This window comes from Ptychodera flava (assembly GCF_041260155.1).
Source record: "Ptychodera flava strain L36383 chromosome 23 unlocalized genomic scaffold, AS_Pfla_20210202 Scaffold_23__1_contigs__length_28996876_pilon, whole genome shotgun sequence".
In the NCBI taxonomy this organism is placed as follows: Eukaryota; Metazoa; Hemichordata; class Enteropneusta; family Ptychoderidae; genus Ptychodera; species Ptychodera flava.
Window position 1 is genome coordinate 4,279,117 of NW_027248277.1, and position 19,773 is coordinate 4,298,889.

Below are 19,773 nucleotides of genomic sequence, written 5' to 3' on the forward strand. Positions count from 1 at the left end.
ACAAATCTGAGTCAGAGCTTCTATGACCTCTAACCTATGTGTATGAAGTGTACCTATTATGTGTATGAGTGGTGGCAGTGACTGAAACAGCCACGGGAACAGCCAACTCCACTGACCTTGTGTCATTTCCTGTCATTGTTCATTAAGTGATACATATTATTACATACCGTATATTATGTGAATTGGGAAAATACATACTCATATGTTTAAACTCAGACAAGAAAAAATGAAAAGAACAAAGTAAAATATTTATGAACCTGTGTTTTTTAAAACCTTTATTGTACTTTATGATCAAGATCCAAACTGGGATACGATTTCAATAAAGGCTTACTTTTAAATTACTTTACTTTACTTTACTTTACTTACATATTGGCAGACCTGCTGAAACCATGAAGGACTGTGTTGAAACATTCCTCTGCTAAGCGTGTTCCTAAAGTTGACTTCCAGAACCTACAGTTTCAGACCTTATTTACTTTTATCATTCTTGTTTTTCTGCTTTAAATATTTCTTGATAGACAAACTCAAACAAATTATGAGCTCACTGTCCTTGACGGTATTTTTTACACATTTGTATGATGATACTGATTTAGCAAATATAAACAACACAACAACAATAACAACAAATAATTGTAGTGTATTTACAAAACCATAAAAGACAACAAATGAGGCTGTTTCAAATTTTATCGTGAACAACTCGTATCACCCTGTGTTTCCTGTGTCTTTGATTATATCACTCAGAAAACGATGAACTCAGAAACCAGTCAGTCAACTGACTATAACTACACATTACCAGTATATCACTATTCCATGTCAGTCGCATTTTAATTGGTGAGGCTGGGTGACTTGTAAATTTCGATGGTTTTCTTGGATTCGTTGATAATACAATGGAAATAACAGGCTTCGCCCTGACCGTTAGCGTTTGTTTATGGTCGCAGGTGAGAGGAAAGCCAAAATAAATGGGCCCAGCAAGCCTCGCCTGTTAATCTACTTCTGTCATTGGATTATTGCGATTATTGTCCTCTTGCTCTAGACTGAAAGATCCGTCACTCAATGGTGCTCTCTACGCTGCCCCAGAGTGTTCTCAAGCAACAGATCTTTCTATCTCGTTTTTGCCCATAAATAAATGTTAATGATCACGGTGACGCCCTGTGCTTGTTCTCAACCATCTCATTCCAAAGACACTTGTCAAAATATATTAATTATCTGAGTTTAATGTTTCTCCGTACAATGAACTTTTTTGAGGGTTGTGAGAGTTTTAGATCTTTTTACTAAATTTTACCAATCTGGAGTTTGTGTTAAGTTTTCAAAAGACAAAAATTAGAAAAGACAAGAATTACTTCAGTCATCAACAACCTCAATAAAAAACGAAGAAACATTAAATCCTTTTAAGCCATGATTGTCAGAATTGCTATGCCACATATTGTAACACTTATAAGTTTGTTTATTTACTGTGCTTATTTATTTATTTATTCATTCATTCATTCATTCATTCATTCATTCATTCATTCATTCATTTATTCATTCATACTTCATTACTTCATTACTCATTTCCTTACAGTCTCATTCAAGCTTACACAAAATTCCAAGGATTCAACAAATTTACCGATAACGTATCAAATCAACTGATAATGTATTGGATCAAGTGATTCATGGGAATAGATTCTTAGGGATAGATTTATCCTCGATCAAACGATCAATTCATTGATCATTCCATAGATCGACCGATTGGTCGATCGACGTACTGATCTATGTTAATCGGTCGATATTTCTATCGATTGAATGATTGAATAAATTGATCGCTTGCTCAACTAATAGAACGATTGAAAAATTTATCTATCTATCTAATCTATCTATCTATCTATCTATCTATCTATCTATCTATCTATCTATTTCGATCGATAGATATATCGATCGACGTATAGATAAATGAAGAGATAGTGTATCAAGTCAACCGATAATGTAGCCAAGTGAACAATAATGGTATCAAATAAACCTATGATGTAATATTAATCAACCAATTATGTATCAAATCAACCAATAGCCTAGCCAAGTCCAACAGTAAAGATTCCAATCAACTGATAATGCATCAAGTCAACAAATAAATTATCAATCGATCGATAAAACAAATGGAAACTAAAGATAAATGGAAACTAACTGAATATAAACCAGTGTTGTATCTTTCGTTTTTTTCAAAATCAATCAGTTACACCTTCAAAGTTACATATTAGACTATACTGTTTGACACAGTGAGTGTCTTATCGACACACTTTCTAAGTTGGGACTTGGAAAAAAGTTTTCTACATGGCCGATTATAAAATTTCGTTACTTACAACGTCAGTATATCAAAATGACAATAAGCCGTAAAATAATCGCAATCATACCTATCCGTAATCCGATAACACTAGGTCAAAATTCGTAATAGGCCTACACTAGTTATAAACAAAGACAGAAAACAGCACAGAACAGACAGTAAAGCACCAGTACACACTCATGTAATTCTCATTCTGGGACTGAATTACAGGTAAATCTGGACTCATCGCTCAATTGAATTACTTATATTCAAAATTCAGCAATTTTGCAAGTTACTCATGTAAACAAGCCAAGTCAACAGAGTTGCTTTTTCTTCCTTTTTTATCATTTCTTTCATGATTCACGTCAAGTCACATCTTAAGCTTATTTCAAGTAGGATTATTAAGACATCGCAAAATTATTTGGAGTAGTCGTACATAGTATAGTAGGCCTACTGATAGAAAATACCGCTTATGCCAAGAAAATAAAAGTTTATTTGTCCTCGCTCGAATCAATTGAGACCCGCTGCGTCAACTTTTTTTCTGCTCATGAAATAAAATGAAAGAAAACCAAATTATAATACGACGATAGTGCATAACACAGTGCTGTGTAAAACAGAACTGTAAACAAAATAACTGACACTAACATTCCATTCAGAACTGTACACATATGTCACTGTTATATAAAGCTGACAAAACTCTGCATTGCTGCACTAAAAGTCAAACCGCACAACTGTTGCTGTACAAAAATACTACAGCAACACTGCTGTGCATTTATCATATAGGCCTACCCATGCCCATATTGCTACATCCTAGTGACGTTCAACGTAAAATATCAGCCGTGATATTCACGATAAACGTCGAGATATGCACGATGAACGTCATCAGTTTTAGAGTTTTCCCGAACTACATTAGCAGTTTGTTGGTAAATAACGTAAACAACAAAATGGCTGCCGCTCCCCGCCTGCGATGCGATGTCGCCGACGTAAAAACTTGAAGGGCTTCGAGGAACACGGGTAGGCCTATTTCTGGTTGCAAAATACGGAAATATCACGTTGAGTCTTGAAATGTTTTCCCATGGTATTTTTTTGGTCAAGATCTAGCAAACATTCTGCCGTTCGCACGGCGCCGGCACTGTGCACGGTCTCCACCGAACAGGTAGTGAGCGCGTGGCGTGACAGCGATGTCGCGCGCGCGACGACTGTTGACATGGCAACTCTAAAGGTAAACTAACAAAATGGCGTCCCCTCTCCGCGCGAGCTCCATGCCGTACGACGATCGAAATCAGGATAGATTTAAAGTTGAGCAGTTTTTGATCGGTTACAGTTGTAATAGCATATTGCACCTTAAAATGTTCCTTCTGTATGACGATTTTTGTATCCCGGTGTCTTTCTTCTTGGGTTTCATTGAGATATGGACGACTTGCAGCGATGTCGCGCGTGATGTTCACATCTTCGTCGTATACTTTATGAATGAAGCCTGTTCACCTAAACATTCTGATATTTATGCGCAAGGCGAAATAAAGTAAAGCCTCAAAATTAAAGGTTTTTCGTTCTATTAGTAAAAATTCCCTAAAATTATGGGCATGGGTGTGATAAATCGGTTATAGGGCCTAAACCAATATCGCCTGTTCCTTGTGTCGTATCAGCATTCGTGTCATTTGTGCTGCGTCAGAAACTCGACTTCGTCTCGTGTCTGACGCAGCACAAATGACACTCATGCTGATACGACACAGGAACAGGTGATATTGGGTAATAACCTCTAATTATCGGTTCGTTACTACGTTTTCGGGTTTGATATGTTTCGGTCAGTTTCGGCGTTATCGGTTGTAGGCCTAACACGCCCCCAACGACTGCCGAAAGAGAAGTGATCCTAAGGGTTAAAGTTCACGCTGTTGGGTCTGTCACCTTGACTGTTTACCAGTCTTGCAGTCAACATTACGAAGACCACCATGGCAAGTAAAATCCTTGCGAATTCAAATTTGCAAAGGGAGATTATGGTAGACTCACTTTTTTATCAGGTAGGTACATGTAGACGTCCAAAGCAGTAAGGGATTTACAATTTCTCGCCGTAGTGAGCTGCAGCAGGCGGGATTCACAGTAGCTGTCACCTCGCAGCTGCAAAATTGTAGCGATACGGTGAGGCGGTCGGTGATTTTTGGTTTTTGCGACTTCGCTCACCAGTAGCGCTGTAACTTGTAAGGCCGATGGCCCTGGGGAGTACATCATATAAGCGCACCCCACTCGACCAGGCGTGTTGATGTGGAATGCAACATATTTACTGCATTTGGTCGTACCGATTTATCACTACTGAAAAACAGTATACTGCACTAACTTTGTCGTTTATGGGGTTTGGAATTTGTTCAAACACGACGATCGCGTTCTGAAAACATTGAGCGTGGGGCGTCGGTGTTTGTGGGAGCCGCCATTACCGGAAGTTGGTAATGACGGCTCCAAGAAATGTTTCGGAACGCGATCGTCGTGTTTGAACAAATTTCAAACCCCATAAATGACAAAGTTAGTGCAGTATACTGTTTAGTCTTCAGTAGTGATAAATCGGTACGACCAAATGCAGTAAATATGTTGCATTCCACATCAACACGCCTGGTCGAGTGGGGTGCGCTTATATGATACTCCCCAGGGCCATCGGCCTTGTAGGGCTACTGGTGAGCGAAGTCGCAAAAACCAAAAATCACCGACCGCCTCACCGTAGCGGTACAATTTTGCAGCTAGATTCACAGGGGATTCACATGGATAAAGTATGGCCTGTGGCGTGTGGGCCGGGCAGCTGCAGATCTGGTTTTACCGTTCGACCCAAATAACCAAGGCAAAACCTCGAGCTACTGTACTGCAGCTGGGGGCCGGGGTGACTCGTTTACAGTGCTTATTATAATACTTCTAGCTAGCCGTCGAGCGGTTAGTTGTTGCATGGTTGTCACCTGAGTGACAGTACTAAACCAACCCATACAGGCGCCCGACACCGTCGCAGCTCTGCTCTTTTGGTAGCCCAATGGCTCCACGGCCTCCAGTCTGAGGGACTTCGGCCGACATTCGGCTGGAGCAGGACGACATGAATGGTAATTGATACCCACAAGACCATGGATTTTGAGAAAAGTTGTTTACATTGTAAGGTTCACTTTTGGGGCTCGAAAAGGGTTTTACGAATCATGAGAGTCAGTAGATATGTAACTGAATATGTGCCGGTACAACACAGGCCTTTCTCTTCCTCGAACTAGAATTTAGAACAGACCATGGACTTATAGTATAATTTCCAAAAGAAGTATTTCAACCGTTTGCACAGTGAAAGGACCAAACTCTTTCTTCATCAATGCATATTAGATGAGCCGTACGACAGATGACTCAAAAATAACCAACCAGCTTTTGCCCAGCCTTGCATCTCCAACTGGTAGATGTAACTTTACTGTGGGTCATACCGGGGGGGGGGGGTCATATGATTATTATCACAATATTGCCAGTAGCTGGAGAAAATAGTGGCATAGGTTTTCATGAAACATGTCAGGAACCAAAAACCACATCCTGTGTTGAAATGCTTTACAGCGCTGTCTTCAAAATTGACCATGAGACCAGGAAATTGTATTATGCTTTCACTTAATAAAATGGGAACATCTTTTGTTAGTCCCCACGGACACCGTCCGGGGGGACATAGGTTTGGTCATGTCCGTGCGTGCGTCCGTCCGTCCGTTCACACAGATATCTCAGACATGCCCTGGTCAATTTCTTTCAAACTTTGCACAATGATAGTACCCTACCCCATACAGATGCACGTCGATTTGTTTCACAATGCGATCAAATTTGGCCGTGTTAGAGGACTTTTTAGTTTACATGTCCATAGACTCCCATGTATAAGGCAGATCTCCATAGACTCCCATGTATAAGGCCACGAAAAATAAAAAATTAGTTTCTCATCGTATTCATATTGCAAAAAGGATGCAGTGACACAGTTTTTAGTCCCCACCGATGAAGTCCAGGGGGCTTATAGATTGGGTCATGTCCGTCTGTTCGTCCATCCGTGAGTCCCTCCGTTCACGCAGATATCTCAGACACTTTGACAAAATGTCATGTGACCTCAATGACCTTTGACCTCAAATATACATATTTGTCCATAACTCAGTAACCACAAGTGCTACAACCTTCATATGGCACAAGATCACTAATTCACTTCCGGGTTCGTTACCCACGAAGATAGTTCGGAAGAAAGATAGTGCAGACCTTGAAGTTTTGATATCTGCATGGATGCTTGTTTAGTTTGAACTTTAACGTCAAGAATTTTTGTAAAGATATTTTTCTGCCTGAATCAAAATGCAGACTATTGTGAATAATGGCTGAAGCATTTGGTGGTAATATGAGGAGTTCTAGGGCTAATAGAAATCATAACAATAAGCCTGAAATTTCTAAAAAAACACCACTGAGGACTCTATTTTCATCGCTATCTCAAAATTTCCGTGGACTTGCCCACACGAAAAATTAATCAGTAGTCAAGCTGACATTGACCTAACACCTGTTAAGAGGATTCGTGCTGCTGAATGTTTTAAAATAGGAAAATCGAGCTCAACGCTACTGTGGTGGCCTATGGGAAATGAATTAGTGGTCTTGTGCCATATGGTATGATGGGACACCTTATGACGCCACATATTGTACCTCATTAATTATGTGCATATCTAATTTTTGGCGAACCAATAGAGCTAGAGGTCTGATTTTTGGTATATAGGGATAACTTAGCAATACAATTATTTTGACAAAATGTCACATGACCTCGGTGACCTTTGACCTCAAATATACTTATTTGTCCATAACTCAGTAACCACAAGTGCTACACCCTTCATATTTGGTATGATTTGACACCTTATGACACACATATTGTACCTCATTTATTATGCACATATCTAATTCTGAGCAAGCCAATAGAGCTGGATGTCTGATTTTTGGTATATAGGGATAACTATAGGAGAGAAATTTTTTGACCAAATGTCATGTGACCTTGATGACCTTTTACCTAAAATGTATGTTTATGTCAATAAATAAGTAACCACAAGTGCTATGTCCTTTGTATTTAGTAGGATGGGAGACCTTATGACAAAACACGCTTTACCTCATTAATTATGTACACATCTAATTCTGTGCAAGCGAATAGAGTAGAGGTCTGATTTTTGGCATATAGATCATTGATTAGCAATACAATTTTTTTTTCAAAATGTCACGTGACCTCGATGACCTTTGACCTTGATTGTACATATATATGCATATCTCAGTAATCACAAGTTCTATAGCCTCCAATTTTGATAGGATATGAGACCTTAAGATGTCACATCTTGTACCTCAATTATTATGCACATATGTATTTCTTGGCTGGCCAATACTGCTAGAGGTCTGATCTTTTTTCCCCGATTTAGAACCATAACATAGACATGCCTCATGTGTTGCAAATTGGGAACAACGACATTGACCTATGTGCCCATAGATCTCAACATATACACTCCAGTGATACTTCTTAATGACCACATTTCCCTGTTCCATCAAGACTAATACTCCTATTACAAGTGGGGACTATGTCATTGTCAATGACTTGTTTGTGAGAGGAATTAGTGTTGACATATCAACTTTCAGTTGGTAGAGGGAACCCAGACTGAATCTGATCTAGACAAACTGTGCTCCAGTACAACAGTGCGCTGTTATGTTTTAACCAATTTCATTCAAAATTATAACTGTTTGCATTTTGGTGTATCCAAAAAAATGATAAGAGCAAGAAAAGTCGATGTGGTCAAGGGTTAAAATCGATGTAGTCAACAATTTTTTGAATTATATCTTATGAGGAAAGACTCCATCACATTACATTGTCAGGTGCAATTATCAGCTAGGCAGTAATATAAGTAATATATATAAAGGAATCCACACTTCAAAAGTTGAAACATTGTCTAGCAGAAAGCCAGATGAAGTCAAAATAACACAAACATCAACACACTGGTGTCTGACCTCATGGTAGACAATGTTTCAACTTTTGCAGACAGAGTTGATTCCTCTATCACAGCCTAGCTAATAATTGCATGTGATAAACTCTTTCCTCATAAAATGTCATTAAGAAACGGTTGACCACATCGACATTACTGTTGTACCACATCAATTTTACTGTTGTACCACATTAAATATAACTGTTGTTTTTATCAATTTTTCAACGTACTAAAATGCAAATATAGTACAGGGAAGAGCTATGAAAGTCATTTTGGTTGTATGATATTATCAGTTGTTTTGTAAATTTGGCCCCTTATGTGTGTTGTGAATTCCAAATGATGTGTACACACATGCCTAAACTGATTTCTTTCGAACCCAGCGTTAAGACAGCATATGATAGCAAACATATGATATGAACATCAATTGTTATTAAAGTAACTGATCCAATGCATTTAATTGACAGTCATTAAATACAAAATCCTGTATGCTGTTACTCTGGTTCAGCGTGAATGAAGTTTACTCACATGATTGAAATGTGAACTAAAAGCTCACCATGTTAATAAACAGATCAGGAAAGAGACAACACATCAGTTTCTTTGGTACACACAGAATAAGTTCTTTAAAACCTTTTGAATGCAAATGTCAATTTTGTCAACTATGGGAAATATAACCAAGGTAATTTTCTTTTCAAATACTGACAATTTTTTAAATATTTTTCTAAAATTTTGTCCCAAAACAACATTCACTGATGGGTAATGACAATTTAGTCCAAAATTATCAAAAAAGAACAGAAAAAAAAATTAGGGAAACTTTTGTTCTAGAATTTTAGTGGGAAACATTACAGCACACCGGCAAAATGAATTACCCATAATTCAGTTTGATTTGCACACATGACTTCAGAATTTTTTTAACATTTTCAGTTCTGCCTGAAAGCAATAATATAAAATCGCTGGATAATTGATTAATTATATCTATTTAAAGTATGTTTAGATGTTTCAGTATAAATTTCAAAGAAACCATTAAATAACCATAAAAGTCACATTCTGCAGGTACTACAAATGCCATACTTTTGGGAAGCATGTTATGACAAACTGAAGGGGTCGTTCTCTGTGAAAAGTCAGCATGTAAATTTGTTATTTCAATCAGACACAGATTCTTATTAAAGTTTGTTGTTCTACCTATTTCCAGGGTGAAGAATTAATGGAAAAGCTTGGATGTCAGGTGTTTATCCTTGTCTCAGAAGATGGAATCTGTTCCAGTTTTATGGGAAGTGAAGTCTTCTTGAAAGATTTCTGTTCCTCTGGATTGAGAGTAAACCAATGGATGTTCTCAGAATGAGGAAAATTATTCAGACACAACCAAACTATTGGATCGCAGAAGACAATGGATGTAGTCAACAAATATTGTACAGAAGTAAACAACAAGAAACAGACAGCAATATTCAAAATAACCAATCTGTAAAATGTGAGATGGTAGAGACATCCCATTGCTTGTATGATACAATCTCCATGACAACTGTTAATGAGAGAGTTGAAATGGATGGTTACTTGGCAACCAATGACATGAACAGTGAGTTAATAAATGATAGAAAAGGTGTCAACGATGATTATACTAAACAGAAGCTGGTCCCTGAATCAGATGTTGCAACTTTCGATGAAGAGGAAAAGACAACTGGTGTTTCCATGGAAACTGATGCAAATTGGGAGAATTCTGACACAGAAACAATATCAGATGTGAATGATGAAACAATAAGTACTGTAAGTGGGCATAGCAGTGATATTGCTGCATCACCATGCAACCAAAGTGATGATGACCTAAACTGTGGGAATCCCTTTGACAATGGGGATGGAAAGGTGTCTGAAAAAGATGGCATAATAAAGACAAAGGAAGTAAACTTAGAAACAAAAGAGGGTGCTGTTGATAAGCAAGACATGCCAAAGAAGAGCAATATGATGAGAAAGCAGAGAAATTTGACAACTCAGGAGTTTAAGAAGACTAGAAAAAAGAAAAAAGGTGATAGCAAAGAAAAAAGGAAGAAAACCACTAGGATGGTTTCTGGAAGAAGACATTATATCCGTCGGAAGATCAGTTCCGAAAAGGATGTTGAACATCACAGAGAAATGGTAAAGAAGGTCTTCACAGAATCAAATGATAATGCTGTATATTTATGTGAAAGATGTGGTTTGTCATTTAAGAGTTCCGGATTATTAGAAGTGCATCAACAGAGAGCAGCTTGCTCTGAAAGGAAATGTCGATTTTGTGGAAAGAAGTTTCCGCACAGAGAGTGGCAAGAACATTTGCTTAATTATCATGTGACAGAATTAATTGTTTATGAGTGTCATGTATGTGAAAAACAGTTCTGGCAACATGCAACTTATTACAATCATGTGAAAGTGCATCAAGTCAACGGAAACCCTTTCACTTGTAATGAGTGTGGAGCCACATTCACATCAATGAAGTCATTGCGCAGTCATAAAGTGATACATGGTAGAGAACTTAAATGCGATTTCTGCGAATATAAGACTTATCATAAATATCAACTAAACATTCACATGAAACGACATAGCGATAGTGAAGCGTTCGACTGTAAATTCTGTGGTAAGCATTTGGTCAGTTCAGGTAGTCTGAGCATGCACATCCAACGATTTCATATTCAGTCGAAATATCAGTGTACAGATTGTAAGAAGGAGTTTGCATTTCAAAGGATCTTAAATGAACACAGAGCACGACATCATCAGGACAACATCAATTGTTTCATCTGTGAAAAGTGTGGTAAAGGTTTTCACACTAAGACGCTACTTCATGACCACTTGAGATATACACACAGTGAAAGTACTGTACAGTGTGAGGTCTGCGGGAAACAATTTAAACACCGCTCAAAGCTTTGGGTGCACTCACGAATTCATAACAAAGCCATGTATCAATCACACCAGTGTGAACTTTGCCCTAGAAAGTTCTTAAGTAGGTCAAATGTCAAAATGCATATGATATCAGCCCATTCTGATGAAAGACCTCATCAGTGTCAGCTGTGTGGGTATTCCTGTAAACTTAAAGGTAACTTGACAAAACACATGAAAGTACACAACAGATAGAGGGTCATGTCCAGCAGGGTGAACTTTGTAGGGGAAAGTTCATTAGCAGGCAAAAGGTCAAAGTGCACATAAATCTACCAATTGTTATGAATTGATCGATCATGAGACTACACAACATTTAACCCTTTTCCTGCCAGACAGTATCACTTCCCCATCAGCGAAGTCAGTAAAAAGCGGTATTGAGCATGACGTTTTTTCATCCACTGGGTCTGTTATAGAGTCTTTAGTCCTTAAAATCAATTTTACGGTATTTATGCTTTCAACAGTCTTCAAAATGTTGAATATTATGTTAAAATACACCATATGGAATATGTTGTATTTCATTAATTTTAACCATCTTGACCTGATGGTGAAATATGGACTTGGCGGGAAAAGGGTTAATTTCTTCCAACTTTGACCAAGTATAGCCATGTTTTGCTGAATATTCACGGGTTATGACACTAAGTTACTGCACTCATTGCATGATGTGTTGAGTGACATATTACTGTTTTGATGAGTGTCTCAGCAATGATGCAAAGTACAGATTGGTGATGGGTGTATTTCATGATATTGACCAAATTTCACATTGTAAACCCTTGTATCATACACGGAAGTTGACCTTGTTTCTTGTATTCATATGATATTTGTAGCAAAATGCAACTGTCACTTTCGATATTATTTGACAATAGGGCTCAGCTGTACCATTTCATTGAGGGGATTCAACCTTTCAACGAGAGTATTTTGTCGTTAATCTATCAATAGAGGTTTCCACAAAATGAAGGATACTCAATGTATCTACTTTGAGCAGTGGAAATAAAATAAAGGAAGGAAAAGCAAAAATGGTGTTCTGTTTTGTAAAAAAATACCTCAACCCTTCACAACAGGTATGTGCTCTCTCCAGTGTTTTCAATAAATGGTTACGTGTTTATTGTTTAATTATTTGCGAGTCCGGCTTTCTTCTGATGTCCGATATAAAAGAGCCTGCCTCACAAGTAAGTGGTCTGTCAAAAATTGAGGCAAAGTCAAATTAATTTAGTGTTGTTCATTTCATGCATTTTGAGCAGGAGAGTGCATGACTAGCCTTGTACAGTAACCATTTCCAGTGCATCTATGAATGCATTCACTGTATGATCAAGAATATTGTGTTCTTGGACGTTCGCCGGAACCACTACATGTAATATGAATTTATTATCTCAGAAAGAAAATGAGAAGAGTTTCATCCCATGTGTTTTATCAAAATAGTCAAAATGTAGTCAACCATGGATTGCATTTGGGAATTTAGAGGTTTGAGGATGTCATGCTATCCATCTCCATACAAGTGATTTGAAATAAACAAAATGATGATGTTATCTTTTTAGCTCATATTTGCTATGTCCATAAATACCAAAAAGAGCTTATATGGTGAGTCGGTGGCGTATGTATGTATGTATGTATGTATGTATGTATGTGTGTTTGCATGTATGTTTGTCTGTATGTATGTATGTGCGGATGTACAGTATGGGTTGCGATGTGACGTTGTTCAAATGAACATGTCAGTGTCAAAAATATGCAAATTAGGTAAGAAAAAAGGGAAATCCTGCAAATGTGCGGAAGTGGTAGCATTAACTGAAACAGCCCACACATCTGAGTCAGAGCTTCTATGACCTTTAACCTATGTGTATGAAGTGTACCTATTATGTGTATGAGTGGTGGCAGTGACTGAAACAGCCAACTCCACTGACCTTGTGTCATTTCCTGTCATTGTTCATTAAGTGATACATATTATTACATACCGTATATTATGTGAATTGGGAAAATACATACTCATATGTTTAAACTCAGACAAGAAAAAATGAAAAAGAACAAAGTAAAATATTTATGAACCTGTGTTTTTTAAAACCTTTATTGTACTTTATGATCAAGATCCCAACTGGGATACGATTTCAATAAAGGCTTACTTTTAAATTACTTTACTTTACTTTACTTTACATATTGGCAGACCTGCTGAAACCATGAAGGACTGTGTTGAAACATTCCTCTGCTAAGCGTGTTCCTAAAGTTGACTTCCAGTACCTAAAGTTTCAGACCTTATTTATTACTTTTATCATTCTTGTTTTTCTGCTTTAAATATTTCTTGATAGACAAACTCAAACAAATTATGAGCTCACTGTCCTTGACGGTATTTTTTACACATTTGTATGATGATACTGATTTAGCAAATATAAACAACACAACAACAACAACAACAACAACAACAACAACAAATAATTGTAGTGTATTTACAAAACCATAAAAGACAACAAATGAGGCTGTTTCAAATTTTATCATGAACAACTCATATAACCCTATGTTTCCTGTGTCCTTGAGTATATCACTCAGAAAACGATGAACTCAGAAACCAGTCAGTCAACTGACTATAACTACACATTACCAGTATATCACTATTCCATGTCAGTCGCATTTTAATTGGTGAGGCTGGGTGACTTGTAAATTTCGATGGTTTTCTTGGATTCGTTGATAATACAATGGAAATAACAGGCTTCGCCCTGACCATTAGCGTTTGTTTATGGTCGCAGGTGAGAGGAAAGCCAAAATAAATGGGCCCAGCAAGCCTCGCCTGTTAATCTACTTCTGTCATTGGATTGTGGATTGGTATGATTGCGATTATTTTTCTGTCCTCTTGCTCTAGACTGAAAGATCCGTCACTCAAAGGTGCTCTCTACGCTGCCCCAGAGTGTTCTCAAGCAACAGATCTTTCTATCTCGTTTTTGCCCATAAGTAAATGTTAATGATCAGGGTGATGCCCTGTGCTTGTTCTCAACCATCTCATACCAAAGACACTTGTCAAAATATATTAATTATTTGAGTTGAGTGTTTCTCCGTACAATGAACTTTTTTGAGGGTTATGAGAGTTTTAGATCTTTTTACTAAATTTTACCAATCTGGAGTTTGTGTTAAGTTTTCAAAAGACAAAAATTACAAAAGACAAGAATTACTTCAGTCATCAACAACCTCAATAAAAAACGAAGAAACATTAAATCCTTTTAAGCCATGATTGTCAGAATTGCTATGCCACATATTGTAAAACTTATAAATTTGTTTATTTACTGTGCTTATTTATTTATTTATTTATTCATTCATTCATTCATTCATTCATTCATTTATTCATTACTTCATTTCCTTACAGTCTCATTCAAGCTTACACAAAATCCTAAGGATTCAACAAATTTACCGATAACGTATCAAATCAACTGATAATGTATTGGATCAAGTGATTCATGGGAATAGATTCATAGGGATAGATCTATCCTCGATCAAACGATCAATTCATTGATCATTCCATAGATCGACCGATTGATCGATCGACATACAGATCTTCATTAATCGATCGATATTTCTATCGATTGAATGATTGAATAAATTGATCGATTGCTCGACTAATAGAACGATTGAAAAATTTATCTATCTATCTATCTATCTATCTATCTATCTATCTATCTATCTATCTATCTATCTATCTATCTATCTATCTATCTATTTCGATCGATAGATAGATATATCGATCGACGTATAGATAAATGAAGAGATAGTGTATCAAGTCAACCGATAATGTAGCCAAGTGAACAATAATGGTATCCAATAAACCGATGATGTAATTAATCAACCAATTATGTATCAAATCAACCAATAGCCTAGCCAAGTCCAACAGTTAAGATTCCAATCAACTGATAATGCATCAAGTCAACAAATAAATTATCAATCGATCGATAAAAACAAAATGGAAACTAAAGATAAATGGAAACTAACTAAATATAAATCAGTGTTGTATCTTTCGTTTTTTTTCAAAATCAATCAGTTACACCTTCAAAGTTACATATATTTAGACTATACTGTTTGACACTGTGTCTTTATCGACATACTTTCTAAGTTGGGACTTGGAAAAAAGTTTTCTACATTACCGATTATAAAATTTCGTTACTTACAACGTCAGTATATCAAAATGACGATAAGCCTTTACAAAATAATCGCAATCATACCCATCTGTAATCCGATAACACCAGGTCAAAATTCGTAATACACTAGTTCTAAACAAAGACACAAAACAGCACAGAACAGACAGTAAAGCACCGGTACACACTCATGTAACTCTCATTATGGGACTGAATTACAGGTATACGTAAATCTGGACTCACAGTTCAATTGAATTCCTTACATTCAAATTTCATCAATTTTGCAAGTTACTCATGTAAACAAGCCAAGTCAAAGGAGTTGCTTTTTCTTTCCTTTTTATCATTTCTGTCGTGATTCACGTCAAGTCACATCTTATTTCAAGTAGGATTACTAAGACATCGCAAAATTATTCGGAGTAGTCGTACGTAGTATAGTACTGATATATAGAAAATACCGCTTATGCCAAGAAAATAAAAGTTTGTTTGTCCTCGCGCCGCGATTCAATTGAGACCCGCCGCGTCAACCTTTTTTCTGCTCATGAGGAAATGAAAGAAAACCAAAATATAATACGACGATAGTGCATAACACAGTGCTGTGTAAAACAGAACTGTAAACAAAATAACTGACACTATTATTTTTTTTTTTATCTTTTATTTAAAATTCGCCAGGAGTTTCACATCGAACATGCCTTACGGCAAATGTAATATACTTGAAAAGTACAAAGCAAACTACAATAATTAGCAAGATTTCATTATTTTTTCAAAAGCTTCTACAAATTTGCTATCATGTCGTAATTCTTTCTCAGTCTTATATCTTAAAACACACTCCTGTCTGAAAAGTACATCTATGGGTACTTTCCCATCCCCGAGCCAATATTTATGAATAGACCATTTTCCTAGCAAAATAAACAGTTTGATCACTTCTCCATTGAATTTGGTGCAAAGCCATTTTTCTGCATTACAATTGAAAATAATGTCAACATTCGTCAAAACTACATTTCTACTCAAAAAATTACAAATGATAATTGAAATTTTTACCCAAAGACGTTTTGCCACTCGGCATTCCAAAAATTTATGTTCAAAGAATCGGGAACCTGACATACATTACAATTCACAGAATCGATTTTTTTCCAATAATACAAATACTTATTACATGGTAATAACCTATGTAGCAATTTCCATTGAAATTCTCTTAATTTAATTTCTCTTGTACATAAATAAATATTCTTCCAAATCATCTGACTGTGAACAAGTGTTTTTAAGTTATTTACTCCTAGTGACGAATACCATTTATCGATTGCAAGTTTGTCAGTGCTAGAACATTGTTGCTTTAGGAGAATACAATAGATGGATTTACAAGTGATTTTGTCTATTGGAATAAATTGACTGCAAACTCTCTCCTGTAAGTGACTTGTAAAAAATATGATATTTCTTACTCCACCTTTGCGTTACATTTCGTTTTGCAATGACATTATCACATGCTATGTACCAGTCATTTAAAACTCTGACATAAAAATGAGGTATTAATGACGATACATTTCTTGGTAAGGAATTCCAACATCGGTTTTGTTGTAATAAATCACATGACTCATCGATAGTAAAGTAATGCCATGGTATTGCAGCCCAAATGCTGCCTTTACCAGAAACCAATCTTTTTACCCAAATGGCATTGACGGCACGAAGCTGTTTATCAACATTGATACTCTTGACACCACCCTTGTGGTAGTCTTTTTCCAGTGTCGTTTGTTTAATTGGACGTTTTCTTTTGATAAAAACATCAACAAGTTTTTGCACTTTAGCTTTCACTTCATCGGGTATACCGATTACTGAAGCTAAAAACAGAATTTGCGAAATACCTAATACTTTCACAATAACAACTCTCCCATAAAGTGTTAAATTTCTTCTGCCCCAAGTATTTAAAATATTTCCAGCTTTTTTATTTTATTTGACCAATTTAAATCTTTGCATTTTTCATCATCATACCCAAAATAAGCTCCAAGGTTTTCACAGGCTCATTTGTCCATTCAATCCCATCCACCTTATCAGTACAGTTTCTATTTTTACCCACCCACATTGCTTTCGACTTTCGACTACTCATTTTTAATCCACAGCACTTATGAAAGTCCCCCATAACATTTAAACAATCTTAATAGAACCCTTATCTTTCACAAAATTGTCGTATCATCAGCTAGTAAAGAGGTTTTCGCAGAGTTGTTATTTGGAATAGAAATACCAGAAATTTGCTTGTGTTGTCTAACTTTACATGCAAGGACTTCTATGACAAGTAAAAAACAGTAATGCAGAGAGAGGACAACCCTGACGTACTCCTCTCTGAAGCGAAAAGAAATCGGAATTCCAACCTTTATACGAAATGCTGCTAGAAATGTTGGTGTATAATACTTTCACCCATTGAATAAAATTGTGACCAAAATTAAACCGTTTCAATACGTTAACATGAAGTTCCAGTTCACACTGTCAAAAGCTTTTTACATAATCAATAAACAAAATTGCACCCTCTAAGTTGTTCTTTTTGTATAGTGCAGGTTATCAGTGATGAGACGTATATTTTCGCCAATATAACGTCCTTTCATGTAACCAGTTTGATCACGATCAATGACAAAAGGTAAAACACATTTCAGCCTGTTTGATAATACATTGGTAGCAATCTTGTAATCAATATTCAACAATGACACAGGCCTCCAATTATTTAAATCACTTTCCATGCCCTTTTTGAATAATAGAGATATCATACCTCGCTTTTGTAACGTTGAAAGTTCGCCAAAAATCAAAGCGTCATTCAAAGAAGAAATAACTAAATATTTATATCTTGCCAGAAGAAACGATAAAATTCTACTGACAATCCGTCGCAACCCGGAGAACTTGTTTCCTTGCATGGTCTTTAGCGCGTGGAGGCATTCCTCTTCTGTGAGAAGACCTTCGCATAGCTCCTGCTGTGAATCAGATAGCTGTGGTAAAACCGTGTCCGATAGAAAACTGTCCAACGTCATTCCACTTTCTCTGTGCTTATACAGCTCGCTGTAGAAGTTACGCTGTTCTCGGAGAATTCCATCTGTGTCTGTCACCTGTTTTCCATCACTTGTCACAAGCTCTTTCATTTCTTTTTTTGCAGCGTTATGTTTTCCATGTTTAAAAAGTACTTGGTGCTTCTTTCCCCCTTTTCAATCCATGTGGCGCGAGATCGTATTTGTGCCCTTCTGATAATAACGTGTATAGCTCTTCAAGCCGCTTCTTAGTTTCACCGTATCTTTGTATATTCTCATCCGATGGATTTGTGATCATTAATCTTTCATATTCTTGTAGCTTCTTTTCAAGGTTCGGTATTTTTTTGTTGTAGTTCTTTGTCGCGTTCCGCGTAAATTCTATAGCATATTCTCTAACTTCTCCTTTTAAAAGATCCCACTTCACTTGGTTGTATCAAAGCTTTTACGTTGACAGTTCTGTATAAGTTCTTTTACATTTGTAACGAATTCTTCCTTATCCAAAAGTTTATTGTTGAATTTCCACGTTCCTGGTCCCCTCTTGTCGACGCTTAACTGAATCTCCAGGGATACAGCCTATGGTCTGACAGTATGGCAGGTCTGATGTCTGTCTTCTTGACTTGACGAAGAAGATGCTTAGCAAGAAAATGTAGTCCAGGCGGCTGTGAACTGGCGATGGTGTGAGTCTGCGCCATGTGAAATGACGTTTTCCTGGGTGCAATTTTCGCCAAACGTCACATAGACTGAAACGCTGAATGAAATTCCGTAAAACGGCTGTAGAGCTGTCATTTGTACGGCGTGAATTTGCATTGGATACTCTGTCCATATTTTTGTCCAGTGCGCAGTTGAAATCACCTACCACTATTGTGTTCTCGTACAAACAATTTTCGTTGACGTAATCGTTGCATTTTTCGAAGAACTCTTTTCTTTGTTTCATACCATTTGGGCGTAAATACCACAGACTGACATTTTCAAACCATTGTGACTCCCATTTATTATGATAATTCGGCCATCATTGTCTTTCCACACAGTGTCAACGTCAAAGTGAAAATTTTGACGGACCAATATAGCTGTACCTCTGCTATAATTGTCACCTTTCGAATAGAAAATTCTGCCACACCATTCTTTTTCCCACAGATCAGTGTCTCTTCCGTCTCCGTGAAGTTCTTGTAAAATTGCCACATCTGTCTTTTGAAATTTAAGCCATCGAAAGATATGTTGTCGCTTGGTTTCTCGTTGAAACCCCTGACGTTCAGGGTAATAAATCTGATATTGTTCATCATTAGGATCGCAACTTCCGTCTTCTTTTACGATTCTTCTTGGTGTCTGTTTTCTTCACAGTTGTTGACGTTAATAATGGCGGTGATTCTGCAGATAACTCCGAGACGTCCTCTCGAGACGTATTATATCTCTCATCGTCACCGCTAACGTCAGTTACATTTTCATCGTCCACATCTGTCACGTTTTTATCATCTTGTAGACTCTCTGACGTTACAGCTATTTTCGACTTGTTTCCTTTA